We start from the raw sequence: 26,186 nt of genomic DNA, 5'->3' as shown, positions 1-26,186 counted from the left end.
GGGTTAGGGTTAGGGTGAGAGTTAGGTTCCGGGTTAGGGTTCCGGTTAGGGTTAGGGTTACTCTTAGGGTTGTGGTTACGGTTGGGGTTAGGGTTAGGTTAGGGTTAGGGTTATGGTTCTGGTTAGGCTTAGGGTTAGGGTTAGGGTTCAGGTTAGGGATAGGGTAAGGTTTAGGGTTAGGGTTAGTGTTCGGGTTCGGGTTAGGGTTAGGGTTAGGGTTCGGGTTAGCGTTAGGGTTAGGGTTAGGGTTAGGGTTAGGGTTACGTTTCGGGTTAGGGTTAGGGTGAAGTTTAGGGTTTGGTTTCGGGTTACGTTTAGGGTTAGGGTTAGTTTTCGGGTTCGGGTTAGGGTTCATGTTAAGGTTAGGGTTAGGTTTTGGTGTGGGTTAGGGTTAGTGTTAGGGTTTGGGTTAGGGTTCATGTTCGGTTGAGGGTTCAGGTTCGGGTTAGGGTTAGGGTTATGGTTAGGTTTAGGGTTCGGGTTAGGGTTCGGGATAGGGTTAGTGTTCCTCTTAGGGTTCGGTTTAGGGTTAGGGGTAGGGTTAGATTTGGGTTAGGCTTTGGGTTTGGATTTAGGTTCGGGTTAGGGTTAGGATTAGGGTTCGGGTGAGGGTTATGGTTAGTGTTCGGTTAGGGTTCGGGTTCGGGTTAGGGTTCGGGTTAGGGTTAGGGTTCGGGTGAGGTTTAGGGCTAGGGTTAGGTTTAGGTTTCGGGTTACGGTTAGGGTTTAGGTTCGGGGTCAGTTTCGTGTTCAGGTTCGGGTTAGGGTTAGGGTTAGGGTTCGGGTTCCGGTTAGGGTTAGGGTTAGGGTTAGAATTTGGGTTCGGTTTAGGGTTAGGGTTAGGGTTCAGTTTCGGCTTCAGATTCGGGTTAGGGTAGGGTGAGGTTTCAGATTAGGGTTAGGGTTAGGGTTAGACTTAGGGTTCGGGTTAGGGTTCCTGTTTGGGTTAGGGTTCCTCTTAGGGTTGGGGTTACGGTTGGGGTTAGGGTTAGGTTCGGGTTAGGGTTAGGGTTCAAGTTAGGGTTAGGTTTCGGTTTCGGGGTAGGCTTAGGGTTAGGTTTAGGGTTCAGGTTAGGGATAGGGTTAGGGTTAGGGTTAGTGTTCGGGCTCGGGTTAGGGTTAGGGTTAGGGTTAGGGTTCGGGTTAGCGTTAGGGTTAGGGTTAGGGTTAGGGTTAGGGATACGGTTCGGGTTAGGGTTAGGGTTAGGTTTAGGGTTTGGGTTCGGGTTAGGTTTAGGGTTAGGGTTAGGTTTCGGATTCGGGTTAGGGTTAGGGTTCAGGTTAAGTTTATGGTTAGGTTTTGGTGTGGGTTAGGGTTAGGGTTAGGGTTAGGGTTAGGGATAGGGTTGGGTAAGGATCGGGTTAGGGTTAGGGTTAGGGGTAGGGTTAGGGTTAGGGTTCGAGTTCGCGTTAGGGTTAGGGTTACGGTTCGGGTTCGGGTTAGAGTACGGGTTAGAGTTACGGTTAGGGTTAAGGTTGAGGTTAGGGTTCGGGTTAGGGTTCCTCATAGGGTTCGGTTTAGGGTTAGGGTTAGGGTTAGGTTTGGGTTAGGTTTAGGGTTTGGATTCAGATTCGGGTTAGGGGTAGGCGTAGGGTTCGGGTTAGGGATCGGGTTCAGGATAGGATTAGGTTTCGGGTTATGTTTAGGGTTCAGGTTCGGGTTAGGGTTAGGGTTAGGATTCAGGTTAGGGATAGGGTTAGGTTAGGGTTGGGTTAGGGTTAGGTTTCGGGTTAGGGTTATGGTTAGGGTTAGGGTTAGGTTAGGGTTAGGGTTACGGTTAGGGTTAGGGTTAGGGTTAGGGGTTATGGTTAGGGTTAGGGTTAGGGTTAGGGTTCGGTTGAGGTTTAGGGCTAGGATTAGGATTAGGTTTCAGGTTACGTTTAGGGTTCAGGTTCGGGTTCAGTTTCGGGTTGAGGTTCGGGTTTGGGTTCGGTTTAGGGTTAGGGTTAGGGTTCGGTTTCTGGTTATGGTTAGGGTTAGGGTTAGGGTTAGGGTTCGGTTGAGGGTTATGGTTAGGGTTGAGGTTAAGGTTAGGGTTAGGTTTTTGTGTGGGTTAGGGTTAGGGTTAGGGTTCGGGTTAGCTTTAGGGTTAGGGTTAAGTTTAGGGTTAGGTTTCGGTTCGGGTTATGGTTAGGGTTGAGGTTAAGGTTAGGGTTAGGGTTAGGGTTAGGGTTAGGGTTCGGGTTAGCTTTAGGGTTAGGGTTAAGTTTAGGATTAGGTTTCGGTTCGGGTTATGGTTATGGTTAGGGTTAGGGTTAGGGTTAGGGTTAGGGTTAGGGATAGGGTTGGGGTAAGGGTCGGGTTAGGGTTACGGTTAGGGTTAGGGTTAGGTTTCTGGTTAGGGATAGGTTTAGGGTTAGGGTTAGGGTTTGCGTTAGGGTTAGGGTTTGGGTTCAGGTTAGGTTTAGGGTTAGGGTTAGGGTTACGGTTCGGGTTAGGGTTGGGGTGAGATTTAGGGTTTGGGTTCGGGTTAGGTTTAGGGTTAGGGTTAGGTTTCGTGTTCGGGTTAGGATTAGGGTTCAGGTTAAGGTTAGTTTTAGGATTTGGTGTGGGTCAGGGTTAGGGTTACGGTTCGGGTTCGGGTTAGGGTTCGGGTTAGGGTACGGATTAGAGTAAGGGTTAGGGTTAAGGTTGACGTTAGGGTTAGGGTTAGGGTTAGGGTTAGGGTTAGGGTTCGGGTTCGGGTGAGGTTTAGGGTTAGGGTTCGGGTTAGGTTTAGGGTTAGGTTTAGGGTTAGGGTTAGGGTTCGGTTTCTGGTTATGGTTAGGTTTAGGGTTAGGGTTAGCGTTTGGGTTAGTGTTCGGGTTCGGCTTAGGGTTAGGGTTTTGGTTAGGGTTAGGGTTCGGGTAGGGTTAGGGTTAGGGTTAGGCTTCAGATTCGGGTTTGGGTTAGGTTTAGTGTTAGGGTTAGGGTTAGGGTTAGGGTTAGGGTTCAGGTTAAGGATAGGTTTGGGGTAAGGTTCGGGATAGGGTTCGGGTTAGGGTTAGGGTTATGTTTAGGGTTGGGGTTCGTGTTAGGTTTCGGGTTAGGGTTAGTGTTCCTCTTAGGGTTCGGTTTAGGGTTAGGGTTAGGATTAGGTTTGGGTTAGGCTTTGGGTTTGGATTCGGGTTCGGGTTAGGGTTAGGATAGGGTTCGGGTGAGGGTTACGGTTAGGGTTCGGTTAGGGTCGGGTTCGGGTTAGGGTTAGGGTTCGGGGTCGGGTTAGGGTTCGGGCGAGGTTTAGGGCTAGGGTTAGGTTTAGGTTTCGGGTTACAGTTAGGGTTCAGGTTCGGGGTTGGTTTCGTGTTCAGGTTCGGGTTCGGGTTAGGGTTAGGGTTAGGGTTTGGGTTCCAGTTAGGGTTAGGGTTAGGATTTGCTTTCGTTTTAGGGTTAGGGTTAGGGTTCAGTTTCGGCTTCAGATTCGGGTTAGGGTAGGGTGAAGTTTCAGATTAGGGTGAGGGTTAGGGTTAGAGTTAGGTTTCGGGTTCCGGTTCCGGTTAGGGTTAGGGTTCCTCTTAGGGTTGTGGTTACGGTTGGGGTTAGGGTTAGGTTAGGGTTAGGGTTATGGTTCTGGTTAGGCTTAGGGTTAGGGTTAGGGTTCAGGTTAGGGATAGGGTAAGGTTTAGGGTTAGGGTTAGTGTTCGGGCTTGGGTTAGGGTTAGGGTTAGGGTTCGGGTTAGCGTTAGGGTTAGGGTTAGCGTTTGGGTTAGGGTTACAGTTTGGGTTAGGGTTAGGGTGAGGTTTAGGGTTTGGGTGCGGGTTAGGTTTAGGGTTAGGGTTAGGTTTCGGGTTTGGGTTCGGTTTAGGGTTCATGTTAAGGTTAGGGTTAGGTTTTGGTGTGGGTTAGGGTTAGGGTTAGGGTTAGGGTTAGGGTTGGGGATAGGGTTTGAGTTCGGGTTAGGGTTAGGGTTACGGTTCGGGTTCGGGTTAGGGATCGGATTAGGGTACGGGTTTGATTTAGGGTTAGGGTTAAGGTTGAGGTTAGGGTTCGGGTTCCGGTTAGGGTTCCTGTTAGGGTTCGGTTTAGGGTTAGTGTTAGGGTTAGGTTTCGGGTTAGGGTTAGGGTTTGGATTCGGATTCGGGTTATGGTTAGCATTAGGGTTAGGGTTCGGGTTTGGGTTAGGGTTAGGGTTAGAGTTCAGGTTAGGGATAGGGTTGGGGAAAGCGTCGGGTTAGGGTTCGGGTTACAGTTCGGGTTCGGGTTAGGGTTAGGTTTAGGGTTCGGTTTCTGGTTATGATTAGGGTTAGAGTTAGGGTTAGGGTTCGGGTTAGGATTAGGGTGAGGTTTAGGGTTTGGGTTCGGGTTAGGTTTAGGGTTAGGGTTAGGGTTAGGGTTAGGTTTCGGGTTAGGGTTAGTGTTTGGATTCAGATTCGGGTTAGGGTTACGGTTAGGGTTAGGGTTAGGGTTCAGGTTCGGGTTAGGGTTAGGGTTCAGGTTAGGGTTAGGGTTCGGGTTAGGGTTCGGTTTCGGGTTAGGGTTAGGGTTAGGGTTAGGTTTCGGGTTAAGGTTCTGGTGAGGTTTAGGGTTTGAGTTCGGGTTAGGGTTAGGGTTAGGGTTAGGGTTAGGGTTAGGGTTAGGGATCATGTTCGGTTGAGGGTTCAGGTTCGGGTTAGGGTTAGGATTATGTTTAGGGTTGGTGTTCATGTTAGGGTTCGGGTTAGGGTTAGTGTTCCTCTTAGGGTTTGGTTTAGGGTTAGCGTTAGGGTTAGGTTTGGGTTAGGCTTTGGGTTTGGATTCGGGTTCGGGTTCGGGTTAGGGTTCGGGTTCGGGTTAGGGTTCGGGTTCGGGATAGGGTTAGGTTTCGGGTTACAGTTAGGGTTCAGGTTCGGGTTCGGTTTCGGATTCAGGTTCGGGTTCGGGTTAGAGTTAGGGTTAGTGTTACGTTTCGGGTTACGGTTAGGGTTTGGATTCGGATTCGGGTTAACGTTAGGGTTAGGGTTAGGGTTACGGTTAGCATTAGGGTTAGGGTTCGGGTTAGGGTTAGGGTTAGAGTTCAGGTTAGGGATAGGGTTGGGGTAAGTGTCGGGTTAGGGTTCGGGTTACAGTTCGGGTTCGGGTTAGGGTTAGGTTTAGGGTTCGGTTTCTGGTTATGATTAGGGTTAGGGTTAGGGTTCGGTTTAGGGTACGGGTTAGAGTTAGGGTTAGGGTTAAGTTTGAGGTTAGGGTTCGGGTTTGGGTTAGGGTTCCTCTTAGGGTTCGGTTTAGGTTAGGGTTAGGGTTAGGTTTGGGTTAGGTTTAGGGTTTGGATTCGGATTCGGGTTAGGCTTAGGGTTAGGTTTCGGGTTACGGTTCGGGTTCAGGTTCGGGTTCGGTTTCGGGTTCAGGTTCGGGTTCGGGTTAGAGTTAGGGTTAGGGTTAGGTTTAGGGTTAGGGTTAGGGTTCAGGTTGGTGATAGGGTTAGAGTTAGTGTTGGGTTAGGGTTAGGGTTAGGGTTAGCGTTAGGGTTAGGGTTCGGGTTCGGGTTCCGGTTAGGGTTCGTGTTCGGGTTAGGGTTAGTGTTAGGTTTAGGGTTCGGGTTCGGGTTAGGTTTCGTGTTCGGGTTCGGGTTAGGGTTAGTGTTAGGGTTAGGGTTAGGGTTAGGGTTAGGGTTAGGGTTACGTTCGGGTTAGGTTACGGGTTCGTGTTAGGTTTCGGGTTAGGGTTAGTGTTCCTCTTAGGGTTTGGTTTAGGGTTAGGCTTAAGGTTAGGTTTGGGTTAGGGTTAGGGTTAGGGTTAGGTTAGGTTTAGGGTTAGGCTTAGGGTTAGGTTTGGGTTAGGCTTTGGGTTTGGATTCGGGTCGGGTTAGGGTTAGGGTTAGGGTTAGTGTTAGGTTCGGGTTAAGGTTAGCTTACGGGTTCGTGTTAGGTTTCGGGTTCGCGTTCAGGTTAGGGTTACGGTTAGGGGTCGGGTTAGGGTTTGGGTTAGGGTTAGGGTTCGGGTTAGGGTTCGGTTTCGGGTTAGGGTTAGGGTTAGGGTTCGGGTTAGGGATCGGGTGAGGTTTAGCGTTGAGTTCGGATTAGGTTTAGGGTTAGGGTTAGGGTTAGGGTTAGGGTTCATGTTCGGTTGAGGTTCAGTTTCGGGTTAGGGTTAGGATTATGTGTAGGGTTGGGGTTCGTGTTAGGGTTCGGGTTAGGGTTAATGTTCCTCTTATGGTTCGGTTTAGGGTTAGGGTTAGGGTTAGGTTTGGGTTAGGCTTTGGGTTTGGATTCGGGTTCGGGTTAGGGTTAGGATAGGGTTCGGGTGAGGGTTACGGTTAGGGTTCGGTTAGGGTTCGGGTTCGGGTTAGGGTTAGGGTTCGGGTTCAGGTTAGGGTTAGGGTTCGGGTGAGGTTTAGGGCTAGGGTTAGGTTTAGGTTTCGGGTTACAGTTAGGGTTCAGGTTTGGGGTTCGTTTCGTGTTCAGGTTCGTGTTAGGGTTAGGGTTCGTGTTCCGGTTAGGGTTAGGGTTAAGGTTAGGATTTGCTTTCGGTTTAGGGTTAGGGTTAGGGTTCGGTTTCGGCTTCAGATTCGGGTTAGGGTAGGGTGAAGTTTCAGATTAGGGTGAGGGTTAGGGTTAGAGTTAAGTTTCGGGTTAGGGTTCCGGTTAGGGTTATGGTTCCTCTTAGGGTTGTGGTTACGGTTGGGGTTAGGGTTAGGTTAGGGTTAGGGTTATGGTTCTGGTTAGGCTTAGGGTTAGGGTTAGGGTTCAGGTTAGGGATAGGGTAAGGTTTAGGGTTAGGGTTAGTGTTCGGGCTCGGTTTAGGGTTAGGGTTAGGGTTAGGGTTAGGGTTCAGGTTAGGTATAGGGTTAGGGTTCGGGTTAGGTTTAGGGTTAGGGTTCAGGTTCAGGTTCCAATTAGGGTTCGTGTTCGGGTTAGGGTTAGTGTTAGGTTTAGGGTTAGGTTTAGGGTTTGGGTTAAAGTTAGTGTGCGGGTTCGGTTTTGGGTTAGGGTTTGGGTTCGGGTTAGGGTTAGTGTTAGGTTTAGGGTTAGGTTTAGGGTTAGGGTTAGGGTTAGGTTTGGGTTAGGCTTTGGGTTTGGATTCGGGTCGGGTTAGGGTTAGGGTTAGGGTTAGTGTTAGGTTCGGGTTAAGGTTAGCTTACGGGTTCGTGTTAGGTTTCGGGTTCGCGTTCAGGTTAGGGTTACGGTTAGGGGTCGGGTTAGGGTTTGGGTTAGGGTTAGGGTTCGGGTTAGGGTTCGGTTTCGGGTTAGGGTTAGGGTTAGGGTTCGGGTTAGGGATCGGGTGAGGTTTAGCGTTTGAGTTCGGGTTAGGTTTAGGGTTAGGGTTAGGGTTAGGGTTAGGGTTCATGTTCGGTTGAGGGTTCAGTTTCGGGTTAGGGTTAGGATTATGTGTAGGGTTGGGGTTCGTGTTAGGGTTCGGGTTAGGGTTAATGTTCCTCTTATGGTTCGGTTTAGGGTTAGGGTTAGGGTTAGGTTTGGGTTAGGCTTTGGGTTTGGATTCGGGTTCGGGTTAGGGTTAGGATAGGGTTCGGGTGAGGGTTACGGTTAGGGTTCGGTTAGGGTTCGGGTTCGGGTTAGGGTTAGGGTTCGGGTTCAGGTTAGGGTTAGGGTTCGGGTGAGGTTTAGGGCTAGGGTTAGGTTTAGGTTTCGGGTTACAGTTAGGGTTCAGGTTTGGGGTTCGTTTCGTGTTCAGGTTCGTGTTAGGGTTAGGGTTCGTGTTCCGGTTAGGGTTAGGGTTAGGGTTAGGATTTGCTTTCGGTTTAGGGTTAGGGTTAGGGTTCGGTTTCGGCTTCAGATTCGGGTTAGGGTAGGGTGAAGTTTCAGATTAGGGTGAGGGTTAGGGTTAGAGTTAAGTTTCGGGTTAGGGTTCCGGTTAGGGTTATGGTTCCTCTTAGGGTTGTGGTTACGGTTGGGGTTAGGGTTAGGTTAGGGTTAGGGTTATGGTTCTGGTTAGGCTTAGGGTTAGGGTTAGGGTTCAGGTTAGGGATAGGGTAAAGTTTAGGGTTAGGGTTAGTGTTCGGGCTCGGTTTAGGGTTAGGGTTAGGGTTAGGGTTAGGGTTCAGGTTAGGTATAGGGTTAGGGTTCGGGTTAGGTTTAGGGTTAGGGTTCAGGTTCAGGTTCCAGTTAGGGTTCGTGTTCGGGTTAGGGTTAGTGTTAGGTTTAGGGTTAGGTTTAGGGTTCGGGTTAAAGTTAATGTGCGGGTTCGGTTTTGGGTTAGGGTTTGGGTTCGGGTAACGTTTGGGTTAGGGTTAGTGTTTGGCTTCGGGTTCGGGTTAGGTTTAGGGTTAGGGTTCGGGTTAGGGTTAGGGTTAGGGTTCAGGTTCAGGTTCCGGTTAGGGTTTGTGTTCGGGTTAGGGTTAGTGTTAGGTTTAGGGTTAGGTTTAGGGTTAGGGTTAGGGTTCAGGTTAGGGATAGGTTTAAGGTGAGGGTTAGGGTTAGTGTTCTGGCTCGGGTTAGGGTTAGGGTTCGGATTAGCGTTAGGGTTAGGGTTAGGGTTAGGGTTAGGGTTACGGTTCGGGTTAGGGTTAGGGTGAGGTTTAGCGTTTGGGTTCGAGTTAGGTTTTGGGTTAGGGTTAGGGTTAGGGTTAGGGTTAGGGTTAGGTTTTGGTGTGGGTTAGGGTTAGGGTTCGGGTGAGTTAGGGTTAGGGTTAGGGTTCGTGTTCGGTTGAGGTTTCAGGTTCGGGTTAGGGTTAGGGTTTGGGTTCGGGTTAGCGTTAGGGTTAGGGTTAGGGTTAGGATTACAGTTCGGTTTAGGGTTAGGGTGAGGTTTAGGGCTTGGGTTCGGGTGAGGTTTGGGTTAGGGTTAGGGTTAGGGTTAGGTTTCGGGTTAGGGTTAGGGTTTGGATTCAGATTTGGGTTAGGGTTACGGTTAGGGTTAGTGTTAGGGTTAGGGTTCAGGTTCAGGTTAGGGTTAGGGTTCAGGTTAGGGTTAGGGTTAGGGTTAGGATTAGGTTCGGGTTAGGGTTAGGTTACGGGTTCGTGTTAGGTTAGGGTTAGGGTTAGGGTTAGGGTTAGGGTTAGGGTTTGGGTTAGGGTTAGGGTTAGGGTTAGGTTCGGGTTAGGGTTAGGTTACGGGTTCGTGTCAGGTTAGGGTTAGGGTTAGGGTTAGAGTTAGGGTTAGGGTTAGGGTTAGGGTTTGGGTTAGGGTTAGGGTTAGGGTTAGGTTCGGGTTAGGGTTAGGTTACGGGTTCGTGTTAGGTTTCGGGTTCGCGTTCAGGTTAGGTTTAGGGTTAGGGATCGGTTTAGGGTTAGGGTTAGGGTTAGGTTCGGGTTAGGGTTAGGTTACGGGTTCGTGTTAGGTTAGGGTTAGGGTTAGGGTTAGGGTTAGGGTTAGGTTCGGGTTAGGGTTAGGGTTAGGGTTAGGTTCGGGTTAGGGTTAGGTTACGGGTTCGTGTTAGGTTTCGGGTTCGCGTTCAGGTTAGGGTTACGGTTAGGGGTCGGGTTAGGGTTCGGGTTAGGGCTAGGGTTCGGGTGAGGTTAGTGTTAGGGTTAGGGTTAGGGTTAGGTTCCGGTTAGGGTTAGGTTACGGGTTCGTGTTAGGTTTCGAGTTCGCGTTCAGGTTAGGGTTACGGTTAGGGGTCGGGTTAGGGTTCGGGTTAGGGTTAGGGTTCGGGTTAGGTTTCGATTTCGGGTGAGGGTTAAGGTTAGGGTTCGGATTAGGTTTCGGGTGAGGTTTAGGATTTGAGTTCGGGTTAGTTTTAGGGTTAGGGTTAAGGTTAGGGTGAGGGTTCATGTTCGGTTGAGGGTTCAGGTTTGGGTTAGGGTTAGGATTATGTTTAGGGTTGGGGTTCTTGTTAGGGTTCGGGTTAGGGTTAGTGTTCCTCTTAGGGTTCGGTTTAGGGTTAGGGTTAGGTTTAGGTTTGGGTTAGGCTTTGGGTTTGGATTCGGGTTCGGGTTAGGGTTAGGATAGGGTTCGGGTGAGGGTTACGGTTAGGGTTCGGTTAGGGTTCGGGTTCGGGTTAGGGTTAGGTTTCGGGTTCGGGTTAGGGTTAGGGTTCGGGTGAGGTTTAGGGCTAGGGTTAGGTTTAGGTTTCGGGTTACGGTTAGGGTTCAGGTTCGGGGTTCGTTTCGTGTTCAGGTTCAGGTTAGGGTTAGGGTTAGGGTTCGGTTTCTGGTTATGGTTAGGTTTAGGGTTAGGGTTAGCATTGGGTTAGTGTTCGGGTTCGGCTTAGGGTTAGGGTTTTGGTTAGGGTTAGGGTTCGGGTAGGGTTAGGGTTAGGGTTAGGGTTCAGATTCGGGTTTGGGTTAGGTTTAGTGTTAAGGTTAGGGTTAGGGTTGGGGTTAGGGTTAGGGTTAGGGTTCAGGTTAAGGATAGGTTTGGGGTAAGGTTCGGAATAGGGTTCGGGTTAGGGTTAGGGTTATGTGTAGGGTTGGGGTTCGTGTTAGGTTTCGGGTTAGGGTTAGTGTTCCACTTAGGGTTCGGTTTAGGGTTAGGGTTAGGATTAGGTTTGGGTTAGGCCTTGGGTTTGGATTCGGGTTCGGGTTAGGGTTAGGATAGGGTTCGGGTGAGGGTTACGGTTAGGGTTCGGTTAGGGTTCGGGTTCGGGTTAGGGTTAGGGTTCGGGGTCGGGTTAGGGTTCGGGTGAGGTTTAGGGCTAGGGTTAGGTTTAGGTTTCGGGTTACAGTTAGGGTTCAGGTTCGGGGTTGGTTTCGTGTTCAGGTTCGGGTTCGGGTTAGGGTTAGGGTTAGGGTTTGGGTTCCAGTTAGGGTTAGGGTTAGGGTTAGGATTTGCTTTCGTTTTAGGGTTAGGGTTAGGGTTCAGTTTCGGCTTCAGATTCGGGTTAGGGTAGGGTGAAGTTTCAGATTAGGGTGAGGGTTAGGGTTAGAGTTAGGTTTCGGGTTAGGGTTCTGGTTAGGGTTAGGGTTCCTCTTAGGGTTGTGGTTACGGTTGGGGTTAGGGTTAGGTTAGGGTTAGGGTTATGGTTCTGGTTAGGCTTAGGGTTAGGGTTAGGGTTCAGGTTAGGGATAGGGTAAGGTTTAGGGTTAGGGTTAGTGTTCGGGCTTGGGTTAGGGTTCGGGTTAGGGTTCGGGTTAGCGTTAGGGTTAGGGTTAGCGTTTGGGTTAGGGTTACAGTTCGGGTTAGGGTTAGGGTGAGGTTTAGGGTTTGGGTGCGGGTTAGGTTTAGGGTTAGGGTTAGGTTCGGGTTTGGGTTCGGGTTAGGGTTCATGTTAAGGTTAGGGTTAGGGTTAGGGTTAGGGTTCGGGTTGGGGATAGGCTTCGAGTTCGGGTTAGGGTTAGGGTTACGGTTCGGGTTCGGGTTAGGGTTCGGATTAGGGTACGGGTTAGAGTTAGGGTTAGTGTTAAGGTTGAGGTTAGGGTTTGGGTTCCGGTTAGGGTTCCTGTTAGGGTTCGGTTTAGGGTTAGGGTTAGGGTTAGGTTTCGGGTTAGGGTTAGGGTTTGGATACGGATCCTGGTTACGGTTAGCATTAGGGTTAGGGTTGGGGTTAGGGTTAGGGTTAGGGATAGGGTTAGATTAGGGTTAGGGTTAGGGTTAGGGTTAGAGTTCAGTTTAGGGATAGGGTTGGGGAAAGGGTCGGGTTAGGGTTCGGGTTACAGTTCGGCTTCGGGTTAGGGTTAGGTTTAGGGTTCGGTTTCTGGTTATGATTAGGGTTAGGGTTAGGGTTAGGGTTCGGGTTAGGGTTAGGGTGAGGTTTAGGGTTTGGGTTCGGGTTTGGTTTAGGGTTACGGTCAGGGTTAGGGTTAGGTTTCGGGTTAGGGTTAGGGTTTGGATTCAGATTCTGTTAGGGTTAGGGTTAGGGTTAGGGTTAGTGTTCAGGTTCGGGTTAGGGTTAGGGTTCAGGTTAGGGTTAGGGTTAGGGTAAGGGTTAGGGTTCGGGTTCTGGTTATGGTTCGGTTTCGGGTTAGTGTTAGTGTTAGGGTTCGGGTTAGGGTTCGGGTGAGGTTTAGGGTTTGAGTTTGGGTTAGGTTTAGGTTTAGGGTTAGGGTTAGGGTTAGGGTTAGGGTTCATGTTCGGTTGAGGGTTCATGTTCAGGTTAGGGTTAGGGTTTGGGTTCGGGTTAGCGTTACGGTTAGGGTTAGGGTTAGGGTTTCGGTTCGGGTTAGGGTTAGGGTTAGGGTTAGGGTTAGGCTTCAGATTCGGGTTTGGGTTAGGTTTAGTGTTAGGGTTAGGGTCAGGGTTAGGGTTAGGGTTAGGGTTAGGGTTCAGGTTAAGGATAGGTTTGGGGTAAGGTTCGGGATAGGGTTCGGGTTAGGGTTAGGGTTATGTTTAGGGTTGGGGTTCGTGTTAGGTTTCGGGTTAGGGTTAGTGTTCCTCTTAGGGTTCGGTTTAGGGTTAGGGTTAGGATTAGGTTTGGGTTAGGCTTTGGGTTTGGATTCGGGTTCGGGTTAGGGTTAGGATAGGGTTCGGGTGAGGGTTACGGTTAGGGTTCGGTTAGGGTTCGGGTTCGGGTTAGGGTTAGGGTTCGGGGTCGGGTTAGGGTTCGGGTGAGGTTTAGGGCTAGGGTTAGGTTTAGGTTTCGGGTTACAGTTAGCGTTGAGGTTCGGGGTTGGTTTCGTGTTCAGGTTCGGGTTAGGGTTAGGGTTAGGGTTAGGGTTTGGGTTCCAGCTAGGATTAGGGTTAGGGTTAGGATTTGCTTTCGTTTTAGGGTTAGGGTTAGGGTTCAGTTTCGGCTTCAGATTCGGGTTAGGGTAGGGTGAAGTTTCAGATTAGGGTGAGGGTTAGGGTTAGAGTTAGGTTTCGGGTTAGGGTTCCGGTTAGGGTTAGGGTTCCTCTTAGGGTTGTGGTTACGGTTGGGGTTAGGGTTAGGTTAGGGTTAGGGTTATGGTTCTGGTTAGGCTTAGGGTTAGGGTTAGGGTTCAGGTTAGGGATAGGGTAAGGTTTAGGGTTAGGGTTAGTGTTCGGGCTTGGGTTAGGGTTAGGGTTAGGGTTCGGGTTAGCGTTAGGGTTAGGGTTAGCGTTTGGGTTAGGGTTACAGTTCGGGTTAGGGTTAGGGTGAGGTTTAGGGTTTGGGTGCGGGTTAGATTTAGGGTTAGGGTTAGGTTTCGGTTTGGGTTCGGGTTAGGGTTCATGTTAAGGTTAGGGTTAGGTTTTGGTGTGGGTTAGGGTTAGGGTTAGGGTTAGGGTTAGGGTTGGGGATAGGGTTCGAGTTCGGGTTAGGGTTAGGGTTACGGTACGGGTTCGGGTTAGGTTTCGGATTAGGGTACGGGTTGGAGTTAGGGTTAGGGTTAAGGTTGAGGTTAGGGTTCGGGTTCCGGTTAGGGTTCCTGTTAGGGTTCGGTTTAGGGTTAAGGTTAGGGTTAGGTTTCGGGTTAGGGTTAGGGTTTCGATACGGATTCGGGTTACGGTTAGCATTAGGGTTAGGGTTAGGGTTAGGGTTAGGGTTAGGGATAGGGTTAGATTAGGGTTAGGGTTAGGGTTAGGGTTAGAGTTCAGTTTAGGGATAGGGTTGGGGAAAGGGTCGGGTTAGGGTTCGGGTTACAGTTCGGCTTCGGGTTAGGGTTAGGTTTAGGGTTCGGTTTCTGGTTATGATTAGGGTTAGGGTTAGGGTTAGGTTTAGGTTTAGGGTTAGGGATAGGGTTGGGGTAAGGGTCGGGTTAGGGTTAGGGTTAGGGTTAGGGTTAGAGTTTGGGTTAGGGTTAGGGTTACGGTTCGGGTTCGGGTTAGGGTTCGGGTTAGGGTACGGGTTAGAGTAAGGGTTAGGGTTAAGGTTGACGTTAGGGTTAGGGTTAGGGTTAGGGTTAGTGTTCGGGTGAGGGTTAGGGTTAGGGTTCGGGTTAGGTTTAGGGTTAGGTTTAGGGTTAGGGTTAGGGTTCGGTTTCTGGTTATGCTTAGGTTTAGGGTTAGGGTTAGCGTTTGGGTTAGTGTTCGGGTTCGGCTTAGGGTTAGGGTTAGGGTTAGGGTTAGGGTTCAGATTCGGGTTAGGGTTAGGTTTAGTGTTAGGGTTAGGGTCAGGGTTAGGGTTAGGGTTAGGGTTAGGATTAGGGTTCAGGTTAAGGATAGGTTTGGGGTAAGGTTCGGGATAGGGTTCGGGTTAGGGTTAGGGTTAGGGTTCAGGTTAGGGTTCAGGTTAGGGTTAGGGTTAGGGTTAGGGTAAGGGTTAGGGTTCGGGTTCAGGTGAGGGTTACGGTTAGGGTTCGGTTAGGGTACGGGTTCGGGTTAGGGTTAGGGTTAGTGTTCGGGCTCGGGTTAGGGTTAGGGTTCGGGTTCGGGTTAGCGTTAGGATTAGGGTTAGGGTTAGGGTTAGGGTTAGGGTTAGCGTCCGGGTTCGGTTTTGGGTTCGGGTTCGGATTAGCGTTAGGGTTAGGGTTAGGGTTAGGGTGAGGTTTAGGGTTTGGGTTCGGGTTAGGTTAGGGTTAGGGTTAGGGTTAGGGTTAGGAGTAGGTTCGGGTTAGGGTTAGGTTACGGGTTCGTGTTAGGTTTCGCGTTCGCGTTCAGGTTAGGTTTACAGTTAGGGATCGGGTTAGGGTTCGGTTTCGGGTTAGAGTTAGGGTTAGGGTTCGGGTTAGGGTTCGGGTGAGGTTTAGGGTTTGAGTTCCGGTTAGGTTTAGGGTTAGGGTTAGGGTTAGGGTTAGGGTTAGGGTTCATGTTCGGTTGAGGGTTCAGGTTCGGGTTAGGGTTAGGATTATGTTTAGGTTTGGGGTTCGTGTTAGGTTTCGGGTTAGGGTTAGTGTTCCTCTTAGGGTTCGGTTTAGGGTTAGTGTTAGGGTTAGGTTTGGGTTAGGCTTTGGGTTTGGATTCGGGTTCGGGTTATGGTTACGGTTAGGGTTCGGTTAGGGTTCGGGTTCGGGTTAGGGTTAGGGTTCGGGTTCGGGTTAGGGTTCGGGTGAGGTTTAGGGCTAGGGTTAGGTTTAGGTTTCGGGTTACAGTTAGGGTTCAGGTTCGGGGTTGGTTTCGTGTTCAGGTTCGGGTTAGGGTTAGGGTTAGGGTTAGGATTTGGGTTAGGGTTAGGGTTAGGGTTAGGGTTAGGGTTAGGGTTCAGGTTAGGGATAGGGTAAGGTTTAGGGTTACGGTTAGTGTTCGGGCTTGGGTTAGGTTTAGGGTTAGGGTTCGGGTTAGCGTTAGGGTTAGGATTAGGGTTAGGGTTAGGGTTACTGTTCGGGTTAGGGTTAGGGTGAGGTTTAGGGTTAGGGTTATGGTTCTGGTTAGGCTTAGGGTTAGGGTTAGGGTTCAGGTTAGGGATAGGGTAAGGTTTAGGGTTACGGTTAGTGTTCGGGCTTGGGTTAGGTTTAGGGTTATGGTTCGGGTTAGCGTTAGGTTTAGGATTAGGGTTAGGGTTAGGGTTATGGTTCGGGTTAGGGTTAGGGTGAGGTTTAGGGTTTGGGTTAGGGTTAGGGTTCGTGTTCGGTTGAGGGTTAGGGTTAGGGTTAGGGTTAGGTTTCGGGTTTGGGTTCTGGTTAGGGTTCATGTTAAGGTTAGGGTTAGGTTTTGGTGTGGGTTAGGGTTAGGGTTAGGGTTAGGGTTAGGGATAGGGTTCGAGTTCGGGTTAGGGTTAGGGTTATGGTTCGGGTTAGGGTTAGGGTTAGGGTTAGGGTTAGGGTTCGTGTTCGATTGAGGGTTCATGTTCGGGTTATGGTTAGGGTTTGGGTTCGGGTTAGCATTACGGTTAGGGTTAGGGTTAGGGTTTCGGTTCGGGTTAGGGTTAGGGTGAGGTTTAGGGTTTGGGTTCGGGTTAGGTTTAGGGTTATGATTAGGGTTCGGGTTCGGGTTACGGTTAGTGTTCAGGTTAAGGTTAGGGTTAGGTTTCGGGTTGGGTTAGGGTTAGGGTTCGTGTTCGGTTGAGGGTTCAGGTTCGGGTTCGGGTTCGGGTTAGGGTTCGGGTTCGGGTTAGGGTTCGGGTTAGGTTTAGGGTTCGGGTCGGGTTAGGGTTAGGGTTTGGGTGAAGTTAGGGTTAGGGTTAGGGTTAGGGTTAGGGTTAGGGTTTGGTTTAGGGTTAGGATTAGGGTTATGTTCGGGTTAGGGTTAGGTTACGGGTTAGGATTAGGGTTAGGGTTAGGGTTAGGGTTTGGGTTAGGGTTAGGTTCGGGTTAGGGTTAGGTTACGGGTTCGTGTTAGGTTTCGGGTTAGGGTTAGTGTTCCTCTTAGGGTTCGGGTTAGGGTTAGGGTTAGGTTTAGGTTTGGGTTAGGCTTTGGGTTTGGATTCGGGTCGGGTTAGGGTTCGGATAGGGTTCGGGTGAGGGTTACGGTTCGGGTTCGGGTTCGGGTTCGGGTTAGGGTTAGGGTTAGGGTTAGGGTTAGGGTTCAGATTCGGGTTAGGGTTAGGTTTAGTGTTAGGGTTAGGGTCAGGGTTAGGGTTAGGGTTAGGGTTAGGATTAGGGTTCAGGTTAAGGATAGGTTTGGGGTAAGGTTCGGGATAGGGTTCGGTTTAGGGTTAGGGTTAGGGTTCAGGTTAGGGTTCAGGTTAGGGTTAGGGTTAGGGTTAGGGTAAGGGTTAGGGTTCGGGTTCAGGTGAGGGTTACGGTTAGGGTTCGGTTAGGGTTCGGGTTCGGGTTAGGGTTAGGGTTAGTGTTCGGGCTCGGGTTAGGGTTAGGGTTCGGGTTCGGGTTAGCGTTAGGATTAGGGTTAGGGATAGGGTTAGGGTTAGGGTTAGCGTCCGGGTTCGGTTTTGGGTTCGGGTTCGGATTAGCGTTAGGGTTAGGGTTAGGGTTAGGGTTAGGGTTAGGGTGAGGTTTAGGGTTTGGGTTCGGGTTAGGTTAGGGTTAGGGTTAGGGTTAGGGTTAGGAGTAGGTTCGGGTTAGGGTTAGGTTACGGGTTCGTGTTAGGTTTCGCGTTCGCGTTCAGGTTAGGTTTACGGTTAGGGATCGGGTTAGGGTTCGGTTTCGGGTTAGAGTTAGGGTTAGGGTTCGGGTTAGGGTTCGGGTGAGGTTTAGGGTTTGAGTTCCGGTTAGGTTTAGGGTTAGGGTTAGGGTTAGGGTTAGGGTTAGGGTTCATGTTCGGTTGAGGGTTCAGGTTCGGGTTAGGGTTAGGATTATGTTTAGGTTTGGGGTTCGTGTTAGGTTTCGGGTTAGGGTTAGTGTTCCTCTTAGGGTTCGGTTTAGGGTTAGTGTTAGGGGTAGGTTTGGGTTAGGCTTTGGGTTTGGATTCGGGTTCGGGTTAGGGTTACGGTTAGGGTTCGGTTAGGGTTCGGGTTCGGGTTAGGGTTAGGGTTCGGGTTCGGGTTAGGGTTCGGGTGAGGTTTAGGGCTAGGGTTAGGTTTAGGTTTCGGGTTACAGTTAGGGTTCAGGTTCGGGGTTGGTTTCGTGTTCAGGTTCGGGTTAGGTTTAGGGTTAGGGTTAGGATTTGGGTTAGGGTTAGGGTTAGGGTTAGGGTTAGGGTTCAGGTTAGGGATAGGGTAAGGTTTAGGGTTACGGTTAGTGTTCGGGCTTGGGTTAGGTTTAGGGTTAGGGTTCGGGTTAGCGTTAGGGTTAGGATTAGGGTTAGGGTTAGGGTTACTGTTCGGGTTAGGGTTAGGGTGAGGTTTAGGGTTAGGGTTATGGTTCTGGTTAGGCTTAGGGTTAGGGTTAGGGTTCAGGTTAGGGATAGGGTAAGGTTTAGGGTTACGGTTAGTGTTCGGGCTTGGGTTAGGTTTAGGGTTAGGGTTCGGGTTAGCGTTAGGGTTAGGATTAGGGTTAGGGTTAGGGTTAGGGTTCGGGTTAGGGTTAGGGTGAGGTTTAGGGTTTGGGTTAGGGTTAGGGTTCGTGTTCGGTTGAGGGTTAGGGTTAGGGTTAGGGTTAGGGTTCGGGTTCGGGTTAGGGTTCGGGTTAGGTTTAGGGTTCGGGTCGGGTTAGGGTTAGGGTTTGGGTGAAGTTAGGGTTAGGGTTAGGGTTAGGGTTAGGGTTTGGTTTAGGGTTAGGATTAGGGTTATGTTCGGGTTAGGGTTAGGTTACGGGTTAGGGTTAGGGTTAGGGTTAGGGTTAGGGTTTGGGTTAGGGTTAGGTTCGGGTTAGGGTTAGGTTACGGGTTCGTGTTAGGTTTCGGGTTAGGGTTAGTGTTCCTCTTAGGGTTCGGGTTAGGGTTAGGGTTAGGTTTAGGTTTGGGTTAGGCTTTGGGTTTGGATTCGGGTCGGGTTAGGGTTCGGATAGGGTTCGGGTGAGGGTTACGTTTCGGGTTCGGGTTAGGGTTCGGGTTCGGGTTAGGGTTAGGGTTCGGGTGAGGTTAGTGTTAGGTTTAGGGTTAGGGTTAGGTTCGGGTTAGGGTTAGGTTACGGGTTCGTGTTAGGTTTCGGTTTCGCGTTCAGTCTAGGGTTACGGTTAGGGGTCGGGTTAGCGTTTGGGTTAGGGTTAGGGTTCGGGTTAGGGTTCGGGTGAGGTTTAGGGTTTGAGTTCGGGTTAGGTTTAGGGTTAGGGTTAGGGTTAGGGTTAGGGTTCATGTTCGGTTGAGGGTTCAGTTTCGGGTTAGGGTTAGGATAGGGTTCGGGTGAGGGTTACGGTTAGGGTTCGGTTAGGGTTCGGGTTCGGGTTAGGGTTAGGTTTCGGTTTCGGATTAGGGTTAGGGTTCGGGTGAGGTTTAGGGCTAGGGTTAGGTTTAGGTTTCGGGTTACGGTTAGGGTTCAGGTTCGGGGTTCGTTTCGTGTTCAGGTTCAGGTTAGGGTTAGGGTTAGGGTTCGGTTTCTGGTTATGGTTAGGTTTAGGGTTAGGGTTAGCGTTTGGGTTAGTGTTCTGGTTCGGCTTAGGGTTAGGGTTTTGGTTAGGGTTAGGGTTCGGGTAGGGTTAGGGTTAGGGTTAGGGTTCAGATTCGGGTTTGGGTTAGGTTTAGTGTTAGGGTTAGGGTTAGGGTTGGGGTTAGGGTTAGGGTTAGGGTTCAGGTTAAGGATAGGTTTGGGGTAAGGTTCGGGATAGGGTTCGGGTTAGGGTTAGGGTTATGTGTAGGGTTGGGGTTCGTGTTAGGTTTCGGGTTAGGGTTAGTGTTCCTCTTAGGGTTCGGTTTCGGGTTAGGGTTAGGATTAGGTTTGGGTTAGGCTTTGGGTTTGGATTCGGGTTCGGGTTAGGGTTAGGGTTCGGGGTTGGGTTAGGGTTCGGGTGAGGTTTAGGGCTAGGGTTAGGTTTAGGTTTCGGGTTACAGTTAGGGTTCAGGTTCGGGGTTGGTTTCGTGTTCAGGTTCGGGTTCGGTTTAGGGTTAGGGTTAGGGTTTGGGTTCCAGTTAGGGTTAGGGTTAGGGTTAGGATTTGCTTTCGGTTTAGGGTTAGGGTTAGGGTTCAGTTTCGGCTTCAGATTCAGGTTAGGGTAGGGTGAAGTTTCAGATTAGGGTGAGGGTTAGGGTTAGAGTTAGGTTTCGGGTTAGGGTTCCGGTTAGGGTTAGGGTTCCTCTTAGGGTTGTGGTTACGGTTGGGGTTAGGGTTAGGTTAGGGTTAGGGTTATGGTTCTGGTTAGGCTTAGGGTTAGGGTTAGGGTTCAGGTTAGGGATAGGGTAAGGTTTAGGGTTAGGGTTAGTGTTCGGGCTTGGGTTAGGGTTAGGGTTAGGGTTCGGGTTAGCGTTAGGGTTAGGGTTAGCGTTTGGGTTAGGGTTACAGTTCGGGTTAGGGTTAGGGTGAGGTTTAGGGTTTGGGTGCGGGTTAGGTTTAGGGTTAGGGTTAGGTTCGGGTTTGGGTTCGGGTTAGGGTTCATGTTAAGGTTAGGGTTAGGGTTAGGGTTAGGGTTGGGGATAGGGTTCGAGTTCGGGTTAGGGTTAGGGTTACGGTTCGGGTTCGGGTTAGGGTTCGGATTAGGGTACGGGTTAGAGTTAGGGTTAGGGTTAAGGTTGAGGTTAGGGTTCGGGTTCCGGTTAGGGTTCCTGTTAGGGTTCGGTTTAGGGTTAGGGTTAGGGTTAGGTTTCGGGTTAGGGTTAGGGTTTCGATACGGATTCGGGTTACGGTTAGCATTAGGGTTAGGGTTAGGGTTAGGGTTAGGGTTAGGGATAGGGTTAGATTAGGGTTAGGGTTAGGGTTAGGGTTAGAGTTCAGTTTAGGGATAGGGTTGGGGAAAGGGTCGGGTTAGGGTTCGGGTTACAGTTCGGGTTCGGATTAGGGTTAGGTTTAGGGTTCGATTTCTGGTTATGATTAGGGTTAGGGTTAGGGTTAGGGTTCGGGTTAGGGTTAGGGTGAGGTTTAGGGTTTGGGTTCGGGTTTGGTTTAGGGTTAGGGTTAGGGTTAGGGTTAGGTTTCGGGTTAGGGTTAGGGTTTGGATTCAGATTCTGGTTAGGGTTAGGGTTAGGGTTAGGGTTAGGGTTCAGGTTCGTGTTAGGGTTAGGGTTCAGGTTAGGGTTAGGGTTAGGGTTAGGGTAAGGGTTAGGGTTCGGGTTCAGGTTAGGGTTCGGTTTCGGGTTAGGGTTAGAGTTAGGGTTCGGGTTAGGGTTCGGGTGAGGTTTAGGGTTTGAGTTCGGGTTAGGTTTAGGTTTAGGGATAGGGTTAGGGTTAGGGTTAGGGTTAGGGTTACGGTTCGGGTTAGGGTTAGGATTAGGGTTAGGGTTAGGGTTAGGTTTCGGGTTAGGGTTAGGGTTTGGATTCAGATTCGGGTTAGGGTTACGGTTAGGGTTAGGGTCAGGGTTAGGGTTAGAGTTCAGGTTAGGGATAGGGTTGGGGTAAGTGTCGGGTTAGGGTTCGGGTTACAGTTCGGGTTCGGGTTAGGGTTAGGTTTAGGGTTCGGTTTCTGCTTATGATTAGGGTTAGGGTTAGGGTTCGGTTTGGGTACGGGTTAGAGTTAGGGTTAGGGTTAAGTTTGAGGTTAGGGTTCGGGTTCGGGTTATGGTTCCTCTTAGGGTTCGGTTTAGGTTAGGGTTAGTGTTAGGTTTGGCTTAGGTTTAGGGTTTGGATTCGGATTCGGGTTAGGCTTAGGGTTAGGTTTCGGGTTACGGTTCGGGTTCAGGTTCGGGTTCGGTTTCGGGTTCAGGTTCGGGTTCGGGTTAGAGTTAGGGTTAGGGTTAGGTTTAGGGTTAGGGTTAGGGTTCAGGTTGGTGATAGGGTTAGAGTTAGTGTTGGGTTAGGGTTAGGGTTAGGGTTAGCGTTAGGGTTAGGGTTCGGGTTCGGGTTCCGGTTAGGGTTCGTGTTCGGGTTAGGGTTAGTGTTAGGTTTAGGGTTCGGGTTCGGGTTCGGGTTAGGGTTAGGGTTCGGGTTATGGTTAGGGTTAGGGTTCACGTTCAGGTTCCGGTTAGGGTTCGTGTTCGGGTTAGGGTTAGTGTTAGGTTTAGGGTTCGGGTTCGGGTTAGGTTTCGGGTTAGGTTTCGGGTTCGGTTTCGGGTTAGTGTTAGTGTTAGGGTTAGGGTTAGTGTTAGGTTCGGGTTAGGGTTAGGTTACGGGTTCGTGTTAGGTTTCGGGTTCGCGTTCAGGTTAGGGTTACGGTTAGGGGTCGGGTTAGGGTGTGGGTTAGGGTTAGGGTTCGGGTTAGGGTTCGGTTTCGGGTTAGGGTTAGGGTTCCTCTTAGGGTTCGGTTTAGGGTTAGGGTTAGGTTTAGGTTTGGGTTAGGCTTTGGGTTTGGATTCGGGTCGGGTTAGGGTTAGGATAGTGTTCGGGTGAGGGTTACAGTTAGGGTTCGGATAGGGTTCGGGTTCGGCTACGGTTCGGGTTCGGGTTAGGGTTCGTGTTCGGGTTAGGGTTAGGGTTCGGGTGAGGTTAGTGTTAGGGTTAGGGTTAGGTTCGGGTTAGGGTTAGGATTTGGGTTAGGGTTAGGGTTAGGATTAGGTTCGGGTTAGGGTTAGGTTACAGGTTCGTGTTAGTTTTCGGGTTCGCGTTCTGGTTAGGGTTAGGGTTAGGGACCGGGTTAGGGTTCGGGTTAGGTTTAGGGTTCGGGTTAGGGTTCGGGTTCGGGTTAGTGTTAGGGTTAGGTTTAGGGTTCGGGTTAGGGTTAGGATGAGGTTTAGGGTTTGGGTTCGGGTTAGGTTTAGGGTTAGGGTTAGGGTTAGGGTTCATGTTCGATTGAGGGTTCAGGTTCGGGTTAGGGTTAGTGTTCCTCTTAGGGTTCGGTTTAGGGTTAGGGTTAGGGTTATGTTTGGGTTAGGCTTTGGGTTTGGATTCGGGTTCGGGTTCGGGTTAGGGTTAGGATAGGGTTCGGGTGAGGGTTACAGTTAGGGTTCGGTTAGGGTTCGGGTTCGTGTTAGGGTTCGGGTTAGGGTTAGGGTTCGGGTCGGGTTAGGGTTAGGGTTTGGGTGAAGTTAGGCTTAGGGTTAGGGTTAGGGTTAGGGTTAGGGTTTGGTTTAGGGTTAGGGTTAGGGTTAGGTTCGGGTTAGGGTTAGGTTACGGGTTAGGGTTAGGGTTAGGGTTAGGGTTAGGTTCAGGTTAGGGTTAGGTTACGGGTTCGTGTTAGGTTTCGCATTCGCGTTCAGGTTAGGTTTACAGTTAGGGATCGGTTTAGGGTTCGGTTTCGGGTTAGGGTTAGGGTTAGGGTTAGGGTTCGTTTTAGGGTTCGGGTTAGGGTTCGGGTGAGGTTTAGGGTGAGTTCGGGTTAGGTTTAGGGTTAGGGTTAGAGTTAGTTTTAGGGTTTATGTTCGGTTGAGGGTTCAGGTTCGGGTTAGGGTTCGGGTTCGGGTTAGGGTTAGGGTTAGCGTTAGGGTTAGGGTTAGGGTTAGGGTTAGGCTTTGGGTTTGGATTCGGATTCGGCTTAGGGTTAGGGTTAGGGTTAGGGTTGGGGATAGGGTTCGAGTTCGGGTTAGGGTTAGGGTTAGGGTTAGGGTTAGGGATAGGGTTCGAGTTCGGGTTATGGTTAGGGTTACGGTTCGGGGTTGGGTTAGGGTTCGGGTTAGGGTACGGGTTAGAGTTAGGGTTAGGGTTAAGGTTGAGGTTAGGGTTCGGGTTAGGGTTCCTCTTAGGGTTCGGTTTAGGGTTAGGGTTAGGGTTAGGGTTTGAGTTCGGGATAGGGTTAGGTTTCGGGTTACGGTTAGGGTTCAGGTTCGGGTTCGGTTTCGTGTTCAGGTTCGGGTTCGGGTTCGGTTTAGGGTTAGGGTTAGGGTTCGGTTTCTGGTTATGGTTAGGGTTAGGGTTAGGGTTCGGGTTCTTGTTAGTGTTCAGGTTCGGGTTAGGTTTAGGGTTTGGGTTAGGGTTAGGGTTCGGGTAGGGTTAGGGTTAGGGTTAGGGTTCGGGTTCGGGTTCGGGTTAAGGTTAGGGTTAGGGTTCAGTTTAGCGATAGGGTTAGGGTAAGGGTCGGGTTAGGGTTCGGGTTACAGTTCGGGTTTGGGTTAGGTTTAGGGTTCAGGTTAGGGTTCGGGTTAGGGTTAGGGTTAGGTTTTGGGTTCGGGTTAGTGTTAAGGTTAGGTTTTGTGTTAGGGATAATGTTTGGTTAGGGTTAGGGTTAGGGTTTCTGTTAAGGTTCGGGTTAGGGTTCCAGTTATGGTTATGGTTAGGGTTAGGGTTTGGGTTCGGGTTCGGGTTAGGGTTAGGGTTAGGGTTAAGGTTAGGTTTCGGGTTAGGGTTAGTGTGCGGGTTCGGTTTTGGGTTAGGGTTTGGGTTCGGGTAACGTTTGGGTTAGGGTTAGTGTTTGGCTTCGGGTTCGGGTTTGGTTTAGGGTTAGTGTTCGGGTTAGGGTTAGGGTTCGCGTTCAGGTTCCGGTTAGGGTTCGTGTTCGGGTTAGGGTTAGTGTTAGGTTTAGGTCTCGGGTTCGGGTTAGGGTTCGGGTTCGGTTTCGGGTTAGGGTAAAGGTTAGGTTTCCGGTTAGGGTTAGGGTTTCGGTTAGGGTTAGGGTTAGGGTTAGGTTCGGGTTAGAGTTAGGTTTTGGGTTCGTGTTAGGGTTCGGGTTCGCATTCAGGTTAGGGTTAGGGTTAGGGATCGGGTTAGGGTTCGGGGTAGGGTTACGGTTAGGGTTAGGGTTCGGGTTCGGGTTAGTGTTAGTGTTAAGTTTAGGGTTCAGTTTAGGGATAGGATTACGGTTAGGGTTAGGGTTAGGGTTCGGGTTAGGGTTCCAGTTATGGTTAGGGTTAGGGTTAGGTTTTGGGTTAGGGTTAGTGTGCGGGTTCGGTTTTGGGTTAGGGTTTGGGTTCAGGTTCAGGTTCCGGTTAGAGATCGTGTTCGGGTTAGGGTTAGTGTTAGGTTTAGGGTTCGGGTTCGGGTTCGGGTTACGGTTCGGATTTGGGTTAGGGTTAGGGTTAGGTTTCGCGTTCGGGTTAGGGTTAGGGTTAGGGTTAGGTTTCGGTAAGGCTTTGTGTTTGGATTCGGGTTCGGGTTCGGGTTAGGGTTAGGGTTAGGGTTAGGGATAGGGTTCGAGTTCGGGTTAGGGTTAGGGTTACGGTTCGGGTTCGGGTTAGGGTTCGGATTATGGTACGGGTTAGAGTTAGGGTTAGGTTTAAGGTTGAGGTTAGGGTTCGGGTTCGGGTTAGGGTTCCTCTTAGGGTTCGGTTTAGGGTTAGGGTTAGGGTTAGGTTTGGGTTAGGTTTAGGGTTTGGATTCAGATTCGGGTTAGGGTTAGGGTTAGGGTTCGCGTTAGGGTTAGGGTTAGGGTTCGAGTTAGGGTTCGGGTTCGGGATAAGGTTAGGTTTCGGGTTACGGTTAGGGTTCAGGTTCGGGTTCGGTTTCGGGTTCAGGTTCGGGTTCAGGTTCGGTTTAGGGTTAGGGTTAGGGTTAGGGTTAGGGTTCAGATTCGGGTTAGGGTTAGGTTTAGTGTTAGGATTACGGTCAGGGTAAGGGTTAGGGTTAGGGTTAGGGTTCAGTGAGGTTTAGGGTTAGGGTTCGGGTTAGGGTTACGGTTAGGGTTAGGGTTATGGTTCTGGTTCGGGTTAGGTTTAGGGTTAGGGTTTGGGTTCAGGTTAGGGATAGGGTTAGGATTAGGTTCGGGTTAGGGTTAGGGTTAGGGTTAGGGTTAGGTTTCAGTTTAGGGAGAGGGTTAGGGAAAGGGTCGGGTTAGTGTTCGGGTTACGCTTCAGGTTTGGGTTAGGGTTAGGGTTCCGATTAGTGTTCGGTTTCGGGTTAGGGTTAGGTTTCGGGTTCGGTTTAGGGTTAAGGTTAGGTTTCGTGTTAGGGTTAGCGTTTGGGTTAGGCTTAGGGTTAGGGTTAGGTTTGGGTTAGGGTTAGGTTTCGGGTTCATGTTAGGGTTCGGGTTCGGGTTCGGGTTAGGGTTAGGGTTAGGGCTAGGGTCGGGTTAGGGTTCAGGTTACGGTTCGAGTTTGGGTTATGTTTAGGGGTCGGGTTAGGTTCGGGTTAGGGTTAGGTTTTGGGTTAGTATTAGGGTTCGGGTTCCTGTTCAGGTTAGGGTTAGGGTTAGGGATCGGGTTAGGGTTCGGGTAGGGTTAGAGTTCGGGTTCGGGTTTGAGTTAGGGTTAGGATTTCTGTTTAGGGTTCAGGTTAGGGTTCGGGTTCGGGTTAGGGTTAGATTTTGGGTTTGGGTTCTGGTTTGGGGTCGTGTTAGGGTTAGGGTTAGGGTTCAGGTTAGGATTAGGGTTCGGTTTCGGGTTGGGTTACGGTTAGGGTTCGGGTGAGTTTGGGTAGGGGTAGGGTTAGGGTTCGTGTTCGTTTGAGGGTTCAGGTTTGGGTTCAGGTTAGGGTTAGGATTAGGGTTAGGTTTCGGGTTAGGGTTCGGTTTAGGGTTAGGGGTAGGGTTAGTGTTCGTGTTAGGGTTAGGGTTTGGGTTTGGTTTCGGGTTAGGGTTAGTGTTAGCGTTCAGGTTAGGGTTCGAGTTTGGGTTTGGGTTAGTGTTACGGTTCGGGTTCAGGTTAGGGTTTGGGTTAGGGTTAGAGTTCCTCTTAGGGTTCGGGTTACGGTTAGGGTTAGGGTTAGGTTCGGGTTAGGGTTAGGGTTTAGATTCAGTTTCAGGTTAGGTGTAGGGTTCGGGTTAGGGTTACGTTTAGGGTTAGGGTTAGGTTTCAGTTTTGGTTTTATGTTAGGGTTACGGTTAGGGTTAGGGTTAGGGTTCAGGTTCAGGGTTAGGGTTAGGGTCAGGGTATATTGTTTGGGTTCTAGGTACGGTACGATTCGGGTTAGGGTTAGGGTTAGGGTTAGGGTTAGGGTTAGGGATAGGGTTCGGGTTAGGGTTAGGGTTACGGTTCGGGTTCGGGTTAGGGTTCGGATTAGGGTACGGGTTAGAGTTAGGGTTAGGGTTAAGGTTGAGGTTAGGGTTCAGGTTCCGGTTAGGGTTCCTGTTAGGGTTCGGTTTAGGGTTAGGGTTAGGGTTAGTTTTGGGTTAGGTTTAGGGTTTGGATTCAGATTCGGGTTAGGGTTAGGGTTAGGGTTCGGGTTCGGGTTAGGGTTAGGGTTAGAGTTCAGGTTAGGGATAGGGTTGGGGTAAGGGTCTGGTTAGGGTTCGGGTTACAGTTCGGGTTAGGTTTAGGTTTAGGGTTCGGTTTCTGGTTATGATTAGGGTTAGGGTTAGGGTGAGGTTTAGGGTTTGGGTTCGGGTTAGGTTTAGGGTTAGGGTTAGGGTTCATGTTCGGTTGAGGGTTCAGGTTCGGGTTAGGGTTAGGGTT

The sequence above is a fragment of the Ursus arctos genome, unplaced genomic scaffold (assembly GCF_023065955.2).
Source record: "Ursus arctos isolate Adak ecotype North America unplaced genomic scaffold, UrsArc2.0 scaffold_7, whole genome shotgun sequence".
Classification (NCBI taxonomy): Eukaryota; Metazoa; Chordata; class Mammalia; order Carnivora; family Ursidae; genus Ursus; species Ursus arctos.
The sequence above is the reverse complement of the archived record's forward strand: the minus strand, read 5'-3'. Positions refer to the sequence as shown.